At 44.3% G+C, this 12,673-nt stretch overlaps 1 protein-coding gene across 1 annotated transcript in view; it reads left to right on the plus strand.

The window, feature by feature from the left end:
- The window catches only part of SCD5 (stearoyl-CoA desaturase 5), a 153,261-nt gene that overhangs the window by 79,801 nt on the left and 60,787 nt on the right, over positions 1-12,673 (plus strand). The gene's annotated exons all lie outside the window — the stretch shown is intronic.

Below are 12,673 nucleotides of genomic sequence, written 5' to 3' on the forward strand. Positions count from 1 at the left end.
CCCCAGGGCACAGGGCAGTGTGAGAGGGGAGGGTGTGTCTGCCTTGGCACATGGAGGGAATCCTGCACATTTTCTCTACTCTCACCCACTAGACCATCTTCCACGATGATTTCTTGTCTGTCTTTCTAAATTTGATCACATGAAATCCTTTCTGGGCACCCTACTGTTCTCGTGATTAGATATATTCTATGTCTCAGCATCATACATAAGTCCCTTTCTGGTCGTGCCCCTGTCTGATTTTCTTTTCTTTTCTTTTTGTTTCATTTCTTTTCTTTTCTTTTTAAAAATGTTTTTAATGTTTATTCGTTTTTGAAGGACAGAGAGAGACAGAGCACAAGCAGGAGTGGGGCAGAGAGAGAGGGAGACAGAATCTGAAGCAGGCTCAGGTGGGGCTCTAACTCACGAACAGTGAGATCATGACCTGAGCCAAAGTCAGACGCTCAACTGACTGAGCCACCCAGGGGCTCCTCTTCTCTTCTCTTCTCTTCTCTTCTCTTCTCTTCTCTTCTCTTCTCTTCTCTTCTCTTCTCTTCTCTTCTCTTCTCTTCTCTCTTCTCCTCTCCTCTCCTCTTTTCCTCTCCTCTCCTCTCCTCTCCTCTCCTCTCCTCTCCTCTCCTCTTCTCTTCTCTTCCTTTCCTTTTCAGAGAGAGAGCACGAGTGCGAGCTGGGAGGGGCAGAGGGGGATGGAGGATTGGAGGCAGGCTCTGTGCTGTCAGAGAGAGAGGTCTGACCTGAGCCCAAGTCTGATGCTCTACTGACTGAGCCACCCAGGTGCCCCCCTGTCTGATTTTCTTATTTCATTGTACTCCCCCAACTCTCCTCCCCACCAGGAGCCAAACCAAATCCCTCTGCTTGAATACACTGAGCCTTCACACCTCCAGCCTTTCCTGGTGCCATTCCTCCTACCCCTCAAGAGCTGCCATGGTATGGGTGCCTCTCCTTCATTGTTCCCCTCACCCCGTGATAGTGTGTTTAGTACCCATCTAGAAACTGCCCACAAGTGAAGAGACCAATTCTGTCTTGTCTGGACCTGGGTAAGAACAGTTTTGGCTGGGGGTGGGGATGGGGAAGAAGGACAAAAACTTAGTGGGCGTAAGAGAATGGGCAGTGAAGAACTATAATCTCCTATAAAGAGACCAATCTATCCAGTAAGCTTTTCTGGGAAGGGAGCAGGGAAATGGAAAGGATCTAGGTGGGGAATTGGAGTCAAGAGAAGTGTTTTGGTGTTTTGTGTATGAGAGAAATAGCAGTGTGGTTGTAGGCTGGTGGGAATGATATAGAGGGAGGGTATTTCTTGATGACACAGAGAGGAGAGGAGAGTTGCAGAGCAATAGAGTAGGATGGAGTGGATAAGATGCACAAGGAAGGCCAACCAGCCTTAAAGGGAGTGTGGATTGGTCTCTGTAGTAATAGAGAAATCTGGGGGTCACAGGCTGAGATGCTGGAGGGTGGACTGAAGAGATTCTGGTATTTTCAATGAAATCAGAAGCAAAGCTATCAGATCAGGGGCTGGGGGGAAGGGATGTGTTGGGGATGAGGGGATTGGAGCAGGTATGAAACTGATGTCCAGGCAAGAGAGAGCACATATGGACCAGGGAAATGTAATTATCGCTGAGTAATATTACATCCACGTGAAGCTAGTGGTCATGAGTTTTAAAGTGAGACCAATCAGCATGGTTGTGTATCTTTCTCTGGCTAAGTTAGTTGCACAGGCACAAGAACACATGTTCCCTGCCCTCCCGGAGATTATGTTTTAGAAGGGAAGATGGCATTAGATCAATAATTCCTTGTTTATTACAATGTGATGGCTGCTGTATTGAAAAACACAGAAGGCAAGAGAGCATCCAACATGGATACCTGGCCTGGCCTGAGTGCCTGAAGTGAGTCCTGTATGTTTGGAATGAGGTACTAGAAAAGACTTAAATTCTTGCCTTTTTTTTTTTTTTTTTTTTTTTGAAAGAGAGTGAGCAATCAGGGGAGGAGCAGAGAGAGAGAGACACATAGAGAATCCCAAGTAGGCTCTGAGCTGTCCGCATGGAACCCAATGCAGGGCTTGAACTCATGAACCGTGAGATCATGACCTGAGACAAAACCAAGGGTCGGACGCTTAACCTATTGAGCCACGCGGGTGCCCTGTTTTTGTTTTTGTTTTAAATTACAAATAGTGTGGTACAGTAGCAGAGTCATAATGAGTTACCCAACAATTTTGTGTTTCTTAGTGATCTGCTATGACTGTCATTCTGTCATATAAGCCATAAACCAATGAGGAAAAGTAACATTTACTCAGAACTTTAGAGCATGTTAAGTGGGCCTAATTGAAGGCAGGAAGGATACTTGAGGAAAATAGGCAGTACATGTAAGATGCATGAAATATATCTTCACTCTCTTGTTCCATTCGCTTTCTGTTAAATCTTCCTAGAAGATGCTGGCAGTTGCTTAAACATTCATGCCATGGGAAGAGAGAACATATCTTCTTCCGGTCCATGTGGAGCACAAGAGAAGGAGGTTTAGTGGAGGGAGATGGGAATTGCAAAGAGGGACTGGTGGATATTGTAAATCTAACAGAAGTAGAAGGTTTTAACAGTAAACAGAAACCTTTTGCTTTTCAGCCTGTAAGACCCTGTGAAAATGTTCTGCTTTGGAGAGAGCTGTTGAAATAGCACCTAGGAGAAATTTGCCTCAGGATCTTGAAACCTATAAACCCAAACCTTTAAGGGAAGATGTCAGGTCTAGTTGAAATTCTTTGTTAATACCATTTGGTGAGATGAGTGGCCATGGAGGGCCTTGTTCTGTCCCTGGCAGCCCCATATCAGGACCTCTCTCTCAGGGCTTGGCCAGTCAGCAAAACACACTGGGACCCTAGACCAGTAGCATCAACACCACCCGTGAACCCTTCACAGACCCACTGAATCAGAATCTCTGGGACGGGGCCCAGCATCTGCATGTAAACATGATCGCCTGGTGATATGTGTAGCACATTAAAGTTGGAGAAGCAGTGACCTAAAATACTATCCATCTTTCATCCCAGTCCTTTGTTGTCAGCCTATTTGTTAAATAATTTCAGAGATAAATTACTCCTACAGCTCCCAATGAAACCAAAGAGGTTTAAAGAAGCAAGGGCAGGTGCAGTCACACCGGGAGAATGAACAAGAAGTCTTCCAGGAACTCTGCTAAGAGTAGAGCAGGATTCTCTACCTTCGCACTGCTGCCATTTGGTAATGATAATTCTTTGTTGGAGGGAGAGTCTGGGCACTTAGGCAGCATCCCTGGCCTCTCCGCACCAGATGCCAGGAGCGCCCTTCAAGTTTGGGTTTGTGACAACTAATAATGCCTAAAGACTTTGCTCAATGTCCCTTGGGGGTGAGGAGACAAAATCACCCACCCCCTTGAGAAAGCACGGGCTTAGAGTGATAAGGAGTGTAGGTGTCTTCGGAGGGGGTTATCAGGAAAGGGAATATTTTACAGAGGCAGTGGAGTGGTGTTCCTAAGAGGGGCAATAATATGTGCCAGGGCTCACTGCTCACCAGGCATGGTGTGCATTTTGCATGCTCACCTCTTTTCATCTTTATAACACGTTTGTTGTGAAGCAGGTACTATTTTACCCACTTTATGGATGGAGGAACCAAGGTTTAGAGATTGTCACACTGATAAGTGATATGCAAGGGATTCAGTCCCAGGTTCATTTCATTATTTTTTAAAATGTTTATTTATTGAGAGGGGGGGAGGTTCAGAGAGATGGGGGACAGAGGATCTGAAGCGAGCTCTGTATGGACAGCAGAGAGCCTGATGTGGGGCTCGAACCTCTGAACCATGAGATGATGACCTGAGCTGAAGTTGGACACTTAACTGACTGAGCCACCCAGGCCCCCTCCCAGGTTCATTTTAACCATAATGCTACCATAATTGCCAATCGTATACATGTATGTGTACATATATGTATATGTATCTTTTATATGTATTCCTTATCTGTGTCTCTGCATCTATGGGTCTGCTGGCCTCTTAACTATCTTCTGAATCTAGGAAGGACTGGAGAGGAGAAACAGCCATTTACTGGCCAGAGCCCCAAACTGACTTTCAAAGCACTTGAGCAGGCTGGCAAGGCAGGTATCCAAGCACAGTATCTTCTCCGTGGCAGCTTCCGCCCCTCCCCCAGGAGCCTTCACCCTGCTTGTTTGCTCTGATTGCAACCTCTCCCCTCCCCTTGGTGGAAGACAATTCGTTGGTGCTAATCACATCTTCCTGCAGCTTTCTGCAGCAGGAGCCCTGCTGCACACGCCGCCCCCCAGCCGGGTGCCTAGATATCAGAGTCCCCACTGTCTGGAGCCTGGTGGGGACAGCTCACACCATCAAAGGGAGCCACTGGGAGGGGAATGCTGACAAGACCAGAGTTCACATGAAAGGGCAGACTGGGCTTGCCTATCCTGAGAGTCACTTAGAATTTATGGGGCCCCGAGGCCCCTCTGGAGCCCCTGGCTCTGCATAGGGTCAGCGTCTGGGTGGGTTAGAGAGAGCACCTAGCCCTCACTGGATCTCAGCTGCTCCATTTGTAAATTGAGGGGATGGGACCAGATGGTCTTCTAGGGTGTACCTCATAGGGCAGTGGTTTCTCAGCTCTGGTTGTGCATCAGAATCACCTCTAGAGAGAGATGCTGGCTCTCCTGGCCTTCATCTCGAATTCACTCTGCTCTGTGGACCTGCAGCATGTAAAAGCCCAAGACACTGCAATGCACAGCCAGGGCTGAGAACCACTGCATCAAGGGCTTGGGGCTGGACTGATGTAGTGTTGGGGCCCTAGCTCTGTCCTGAGATCCCCAGGCATTTACTTAACGCTCTGGGCCTCAGTTTTGCAACTCTGTAAAATGGGGGTTATGATGTCTACCTCATAGAAGTAAAGCAATAAAATTAGGTATATTGGCAAAGTGATGGTCCATGGCAGGCATTCAGTGTGAGCAGGCTCCCTTCTCCAGCCTCCTTCTGACACTCTGTTAGACAGTGCTATGCATTTGTTTTTAAAAATTTTTAATGTTTATTTATTTTTGAGACAGAGACAGAGCGTGAACAGGGGAGGGGCAGAGAGAGACAGGGAGACACAGAATCTGAAACAGGCTCCAGGCTCTGAGCTGTCAGCACGGAGCCCAATGCGGGGCTTGAACTCACGAACCGTAAGATGACCTGAGCTGAAGTCAGACCTTAACCGACTGAGCCACCCAGGCGCCCCTGTGCATTTGGTTTTAAAGAGGAATTTTTATTTGTATTATTTTTATTTTTTAAAAATGTTTATTTTTGAGAGAGAGAGAGAGAGAGAGAGAGAGAGAGAGAGAGAGAGAACATGTGTGAGCAGGGAGGGGCAGAGAGAGAGGGAGACAGATGATCTGAAGTGGGTTCCTCACTGACAGCAGAGAGCAGGATGAACTCACGAACTGTGAGATCATGACCTGAGCCAAAGTCAAATGCTTAACTGACTGAGCCACCCAGGTGCCCCTAAAGAGGAATTTTTATATTGTGTGTTGGTTTAGGAAATTAAGGGAACCAAACTTCCTTCTGCACTCTGTTCCCAAATATTGATCTTTTCATTCGATCACTGCTGTAATAGGAGTTGTAATGATCTTATGTATGCTGAGTATTTGAAAGTGAACAAAGGAAGATTGTTTTAAAGGACACCTGGGTAGCTCAGTCAGTTGAGTGTCTGACTTCAGCTCAGCTCAGGTCATGGTCTTGCTGTTCTTGAGTTCGAGCCCCGTGTTGGGTGCTGTGCTGACAGCCCAGAGCCTGGACCCTGCTTCGGATTCTGTGTCTCCCTCTCTCTCTGCCCTTCCTCCACTCACAGTCTTTCAAAAATAAATAAACATTAAAAAAACCCGAGAAGATTGTTTTAAGAAGTATTAGAGGGACTGATCTGGTGTGGCGACTGGTTTACCCTCCTCTACTCTCCATGCATTTTCTAAGTACTTCATGCTGAACGCCCTTTAATAGCTTCCCTTGGCCTGAGCCCAGCGTCCAGTCACCTCAGTGCAGCAAATAAAACCTATTTGGCCCTACATTTAAATCTCTTTAACCTTTTTTGACCTCCCCTTCCCCTCTCACCCTGGACTTCAAACACATGCTTTTAAAAATTGTGGTAAAATATACATAACAAAATTTATTATTTTAACCATTTTAAGCATGCAATTAACTGCATTCGCAAAGTCGTGCAAACACCACCACTATCCATCTCCAGAACTTTTTCATCATCCCAAACTGAAACTCTGTACCCATTGAACAACTCCTCATTCCCCTCCCCCCCCTTCCTCCATCCCCTGGTAACTTTTATTCTACTTTCTGTCTTCATGAATTTGCCTCTTCTAGGTACCTCATGTAAGTGGCTTTATAAATTTCTTTTTGTGTCTAGTTGATTTCACTTAGCATAATGTTTTCAAAGTTCATCCATGTTCTGTGGCATGGGTCAGAATTCCATTCCACTTGACGGTCAAATAACATTCCATTGTGTATACGTCACATTTTGTTTATCCATTCATGTGTTCATGGACTTCCGTGGTTGTTCTCACCCTTTGGTGAAAAAGTACCTGTTTTCAACTCTTTGGGGATATATACCCAGAAGTGGAATTGCTAGACCACTTGGTAACTTTATGTTTAACTTTTTGAGGAACCACCAAACTTTTCCCTGGTGGCTGAATCATTTTTCATTCCCACCCATCCCAACCCATTCATAAGGGTTCCAATTTCTCTACATTCTCGCCAACACTTGTTATTTTCTGTTTTTGTTTGGTTCTAGTAGCCATCTGAGCGGGTGTGAGGTGGTCAGATACATGCTTCTTGTCAGATCCCCTTCCCCAGCCCAGGTCTGTGCATTTGTGGGTCCCCCTGCCTGAATCTTGCCTTCTCCTCATCCTTCAGGGGTTAACTTAATTTTCGCTTCCACTGCGAAGTCCTCTCTGATCCCCCAAACTAAATTATCTCCTATTTATTTATTTATTTATTTATTTATTTATTTATTTATTTATAATCTCTACACCCAATGTGGGGCTTGAACTCATGACCCTGAGATCAAGAGTTACATGTTCTTCCAACTGAACCAGCCAGTCGCCCCTGAATTATCCGTCTTTTAATCTCTTTTTACATTATGCTGTTTGTGTCCTCTGCAGCACTTGCCATAATTTATAATTATACAGTAAGTAATTTATCAAACTCCTATTGACTCCAGGAGGCAAAAGCTCGTGTTTGTGGTCACCTTGTAGACCCAGTTCTAAGCTCAGTGCATGGTCTATAATAGGAGCTCAATAAACTGTCTCATGAAGTCTTGAGTTGCCTGGAGTTGCCAAGGCAAGCTGAGGCTGAACTGGATGCAGAATTATGGTGAGGGTGATTTTAGACGTGAACTTGCCGGTTGGTAAAGGCAAAACACAAAGCAAGGGTCTTGACTTTCAGCTTATTTTCTGAGCTAAGAAGTCTTGATGCATTTAGGCTCCTCCCATTAGAATTAAGGCAACCCTGAGAAGTCAAGCAGCCAGCAGGGGTGTGGAATGTGGGCTCTTCCTGCCTTAGATTGTGTCCTGGCTGCATCACTTTCTGTCTTGTTGCCTTCATCTGTAAGATAGAGATCATATTACCCACCCACTTGAGGTGAGTATTCAAAGACTAACTAGGTATAAATTTAGAAACACGGAATGGCACCTGGAAAGTTCTTGGTCAATAGTAGTTGCTACTATTATTTAGTAGCTTTCACTCCAGTGCTAGAGGGACATAGATCATGCACAGTTAAAGAGTTCCGCTAACTGCCTCTTCTGTCTAGTGCTCACAGATGGGTCTCAAAGGGAGCTGTCCACCTCTCCCTCTGGTCAGGTCCGGAATTAAGGGAGTTTTAATTTTTGGTTCTTAACATCTCTCCAGGACTGTTCTCTGGTTGTGTGGTCCAGAAGGGGTCACTACAATAATTCTCTAAACATTGTTCCAATAGAGTACTCAGGATAGATGGGAGGCTCTGCCTTCCACCCTGGAAACCAAAGGGGCTGCAGGTACTCTCTCTTTTGTTGCTGGCAGCTGGGGCTGGCCTTGTGATCCGAGCATGGACAAATAGGTGCTTCTGCCTTGGAATCTTGGGTCTTGATATATTCAGGCATAGGCCAAGGGTCAAATAGGGACTCTTCTTGGCAGCTGCGGAAGATTTAAGAGACCACAGTATGACATGAGTGTCCATTGGTGCCCAGTGTCCAGGGGTGATGATGCCTGTGGTGGCATCCTAGGCAAATGGTTGATTTTTGTTTGTTTTGTTCTGTTTTGTTTCATGGCATGTCTATTTTATTCTGCATTTAGAAAATATACATAATAAAGTCTATTAGGAATTCAGTAATAGTTTTTTTTTTAATGACTGCTTTATTAAGTTTTTACTCATGGCATACAACTCGTCTATTGGCTTTTAGTATATTCACAGAATTGTGCAACCATTACCAAAATCAATTTTAGAACATTTTTATCACTCTTCACACCAATCCCCCCCATACCCATTAACAGTCACTCCCCTCCTCCCTCCCTGCCCTCCCAGCTCTTCACAACATGAATCTACTTTTTGTCCCTATAGACAGCAAACTGTTATTTTTTTTTAAGTTTATTTATTTATTTTGAGAGAGAGAGCATGTGAGTGGAGAGGGGCAGAGAGAGGGAGAAGGAGAGATAGTGAATCCCAAGCAGTCTCCACACTGCCAGTGCAGAGCCTGATGTAGGGCTCGAACTCAAAAACATGAAATCCTGACCTTAGCTGAAATCAAGAATCGGGCACTTAACCTACTGAGCCACAGACACCCCAACAGCAAACTGTTCTTAAACCAGGATTTAAAGTATACCTTCCTTCCCTTGAGGTAAGGTTTCTACTTAAGTCTTGCATTACTATTGCCACAGAACAAATCACCCCAAAATTTATCAACCTAAAGCAACATACATTTATTTTCTCACAGTTTTTGTGAAGCAGGAATCCAGGTACCACTGGTGCTGGGCCCTCTGCTCCAGGATCTCTCACAAGGCAGCAGTGTGTTGACCCAGGCTGCTGTCTTATCTGAAGGCTTGACTGGGAAAGGATCTGCTTCCAAGTTCACTAACACTTTTGTTGAGAGGACTCAGTTCCTTGAGGATTATTGGACTAAAGTCTCATTTCCTCACTAGCTGTTGGCTGGAGGCCACCCTCACTTCCTTGCCACATGGGTCATCCCAATGTGGTGACTTACTCTATCAAAGCCAACATAAGAGAGAATCTGCTAGCAAAACAGAAGTCACAATCTTTTGTGACCTCATCATGGAACTGATGTTCCCTCAATGTTTCTACATTCTATTGGTTAGGAGCAAGTTACTAAAGGGGAAGAAATTACGCAAGGCATGAATATCAGGAGGCAGGGAGCATTGGGGCCATTTTGGAGGCTCTGTACCAAAACTGTCCTGCAAATGTCCTGCAACCCACCCCCCCAAGTATGAGATCTGTAGGCTATTTAATATCTTTTTAATACATTTTAAAAATTATTTTTAATGTTTATTTTTTGAGAGAAAAAGAGACACAGGGTGCTAATGGGGGAGGGTCAGAGAGATAGGAAGACACAGAATCTGAGGTGGGCTCCAGGCTCTGAGCTGTCAGCACAGAGCCTGACACAGGGCTCAAACTCACGAAAGGTGAGATCACACCTGAGCTGAAGTGGGATGCTTAATGGACTGAGCCACCCAGGCATCTCTACATTCTTTTTTTACTTGAGATAGCCTGAATTGGTGACTCTTCTTTGCATCCAGACCAATATAGGTGTTTGCTACTTACTATTCTGTAATATTGTGATTCTGAATTCTGTTGATCTAGTTCCTTTCTCTGTGAGGTGTGAGCTACTTGATAAAATTATTGACCCTGCTTGTTACTCCTTTTCCCCCCAAAGTTATCAATTCTGTTTCTGAGTAGTTGACTCTCTCAGAGCCAACTAGGCAGCATCCATCTGAAAACTAGTTTGGATATCAATCTCCACAAAGATCATAGAAAAGAGGTTAAAAACCTCTTAAATTAGCCCTATCAAAATAGGAAAACTGAGCCCTGTCAATATAACAGTCTCATATTCAGGTAAGGGTTTTTGTAGTTTGTCCTCATTTGGGCTATGGCCAGAGGTTGCTTTCTTCCCCAGAGGTTCTGCAGAATTTTAGTATCAGAAATCCAGGGACACTTGGGTGGCTCAGTCAGTTAAGCATCTGACTTCTGCTCAGGTCATGATCTTGAGGTCCATGGGTTCGAGCCCTGTGTCAGACTCTGTGGTGACAGATCGGAGCCTGGAGCCTGCTTCAGATTCTGTGTCTCCCTCTCTCTCTGCCCCTCCCCTGCTCATGCTCTGTCTGTCTGTCTGTCTCTCTCTCAAAATAATAAATAAACATTAAAAAAAAAAAAAGAAATCCAGAGCAAACTAGCAACAAGAAAAGGGAATTTGTTGCCTCACATAACTAGGAGAAATACCAGGGAGGCTCACAGCATCAAAAGAACTGTAGAGCTCTGGGGGCTGCAACCAGTGGCCCAGGGCAGGCAGCTCTCCTCTCGGCTCTTATTGGCATCTCCATCATCTTCATGTCTCACTTACCTGGCCTCATTCTCTACTATTGTAATCATGCCTTGATATGTGACCTTTAGTCTTTGAGCCAGAAGAGAGAGAAAGTTTGGGTCAACTGTTTATTCCAGGGCCAGGAAGATGGAGTCATATGCTAGGCCAGGCCTGGGTTACATGGCCACATTCTTGTTGCCAGAAGAAGGACCATGAAAAACCAATAGCCACTACTACCCAGCTCAGATCAACCATGTAAGTGATCCCTGAAATAGTGGAGATCCCATACTGGGAAGCATTGTCTGTGATAAGGCCCTGTCTGGGAACCATGCGTTGAATGGATTCTTTTTTTGGCCAATGTTTTTCATTGTCCAGTGTCTTAGTCCACTGGCAAAAATAGAGTCACATTGAATTTTTCCATTATAGATTTCTTATTCCCTAACTACTTGACAGTTGGGAAAAAATTATTGGTAGAGACATGAAGGCCACGGATGACATGGAAAATAGCTGTCCATTTCATAGACTCATGACCAAGATTAAATTATAATAACAAAAGAGGCCATAACTTTTTATGTACTGTTATTTTTTGTGATTTATGGGCAGATTGTCATTTTTTGTTTTTAACCTTTCAAGTAAGGAATGATTTGTCAAGTTTATGAAAAGCACATGCATTCAGAGACTCATTAATCTTAGTGCCAAGGTTAAGTCTTGTTTTCAGACCCATATAAATATGGATTGAGGTCAAGATCAGACTTGACCTATGGGAGATGTAATATGGTTCTACTTTTGAATACATATATTGACACTGAAGTTACCCTAGTAATTCTTCTAGACAAGTGCTATAATAGTCTCCCTAAAAACTCGTCTTGTCCTGGTACCATTCATAGTTGATCAGGGATGTTTTGACAGCCAATCACTTGTTCTTTGCCACATCTTTATGGAGGGCCTTGTATGTGCTAAGTGCTAGAAACAATTGTGTGGGATAATATGCCTGATCCTACCTACTTATAGCTAGGTTTAGAGTTCTCCCCTCAAGTAAGGAAGAAGCTCACTTTTAAATTTAGACTGGAATCCAGTATTAAGGATGGTAGTGGGGTGTAAAGAAGTAAAGATAAAACTTACTTGATGTCTCCCAGAGAGATAGGGGAGTGTGGGGTCAGGAACTTGGTTCTTGGTTCAGACAGACTAGAAATTGACTCTTAGCAAAGACACCTCCTAACTTTGTGACACTGGGAAATTAGTTAACTTCTTTAAGCCTTGGTTTTCTCATCTGTAAAATGGGATTAATAATAATATAAACCCTATAGGATTGTTTGATGTGTTTTTAATAAGATAATCCAAGTAAGACATTTAGCATTGTGTGGGCATATTGCTTTAAAAGCACTAAAGTAGTTGTAATAATCTCAGGAATAATAATTTATTGGGGGGTCCCTGTGTCCCCTTTATACCACACTTTTTTTAACAGTTTTTTTTAAGTGTATTTCTTTTGAGAGAGAGAGAGGGAGGGAGGGAGGGATGGACAGAGAGAGAGAGAATCTCAAGCAGGCTCTGCACTGTCAGCACAGAGCCCGAAGCAGAGCTTGATCTCACAAACCATGAGATCATGACCCGAGCAGAGATCAAGAGTTGGTCGCGTGACTAAGCCACCCAGACACCCCTACACAGGCTTTTATAAACTCTCCCAGGTCTTGGTATAAAAAGTAATCCATCCCCACCACTGGTCAGGCAGCATGGGGTCTCTTAGCAGAGGCTTTGGAACAAGGCTGACTTGGGTATATAGGCAGGATTTAACTCTCAGAGATCCGGTTCCTCAACTGTAAAATGAGACACTACAACATGTCATGAGGATTAAAGATAATATATTTAAGTGTGTGGCAGATAATAAGCTCCAATGTAGTCTGTCTTTAAAAAAATTCCCCACCTGGCCATCTTTGCCATCCCGGGTCATAGGGATGGTGTAAGTGGGGATCTCTAGAAGGCAAATCTCAGTTGTCCCTATTGTCATTTTTATTCTCATTCTCCCTGGTCCTGAGCCAGACTTCACTGCTTTTATATCTGGCCTGATTTCCTTCAAACAAAGGCCTATGAAGCCATGATAATGGCACTGCCATTTAGAAATATGGTCT

Source organism: Acinonyx jubatus, chromosome B1 (assembly GCF_027475565.1).
Source record: "Acinonyx jubatus isolate Ajub_Pintada_27869175 chromosome B1, VMU_Ajub_asm_v1.0, whole genome shotgun sequence".
Classification (NCBI taxonomy): Eukaryota; Metazoa; Chordata; class Mammalia; order Carnivora; family Felidae; genus Acinonyx; species Acinonyx jubatus.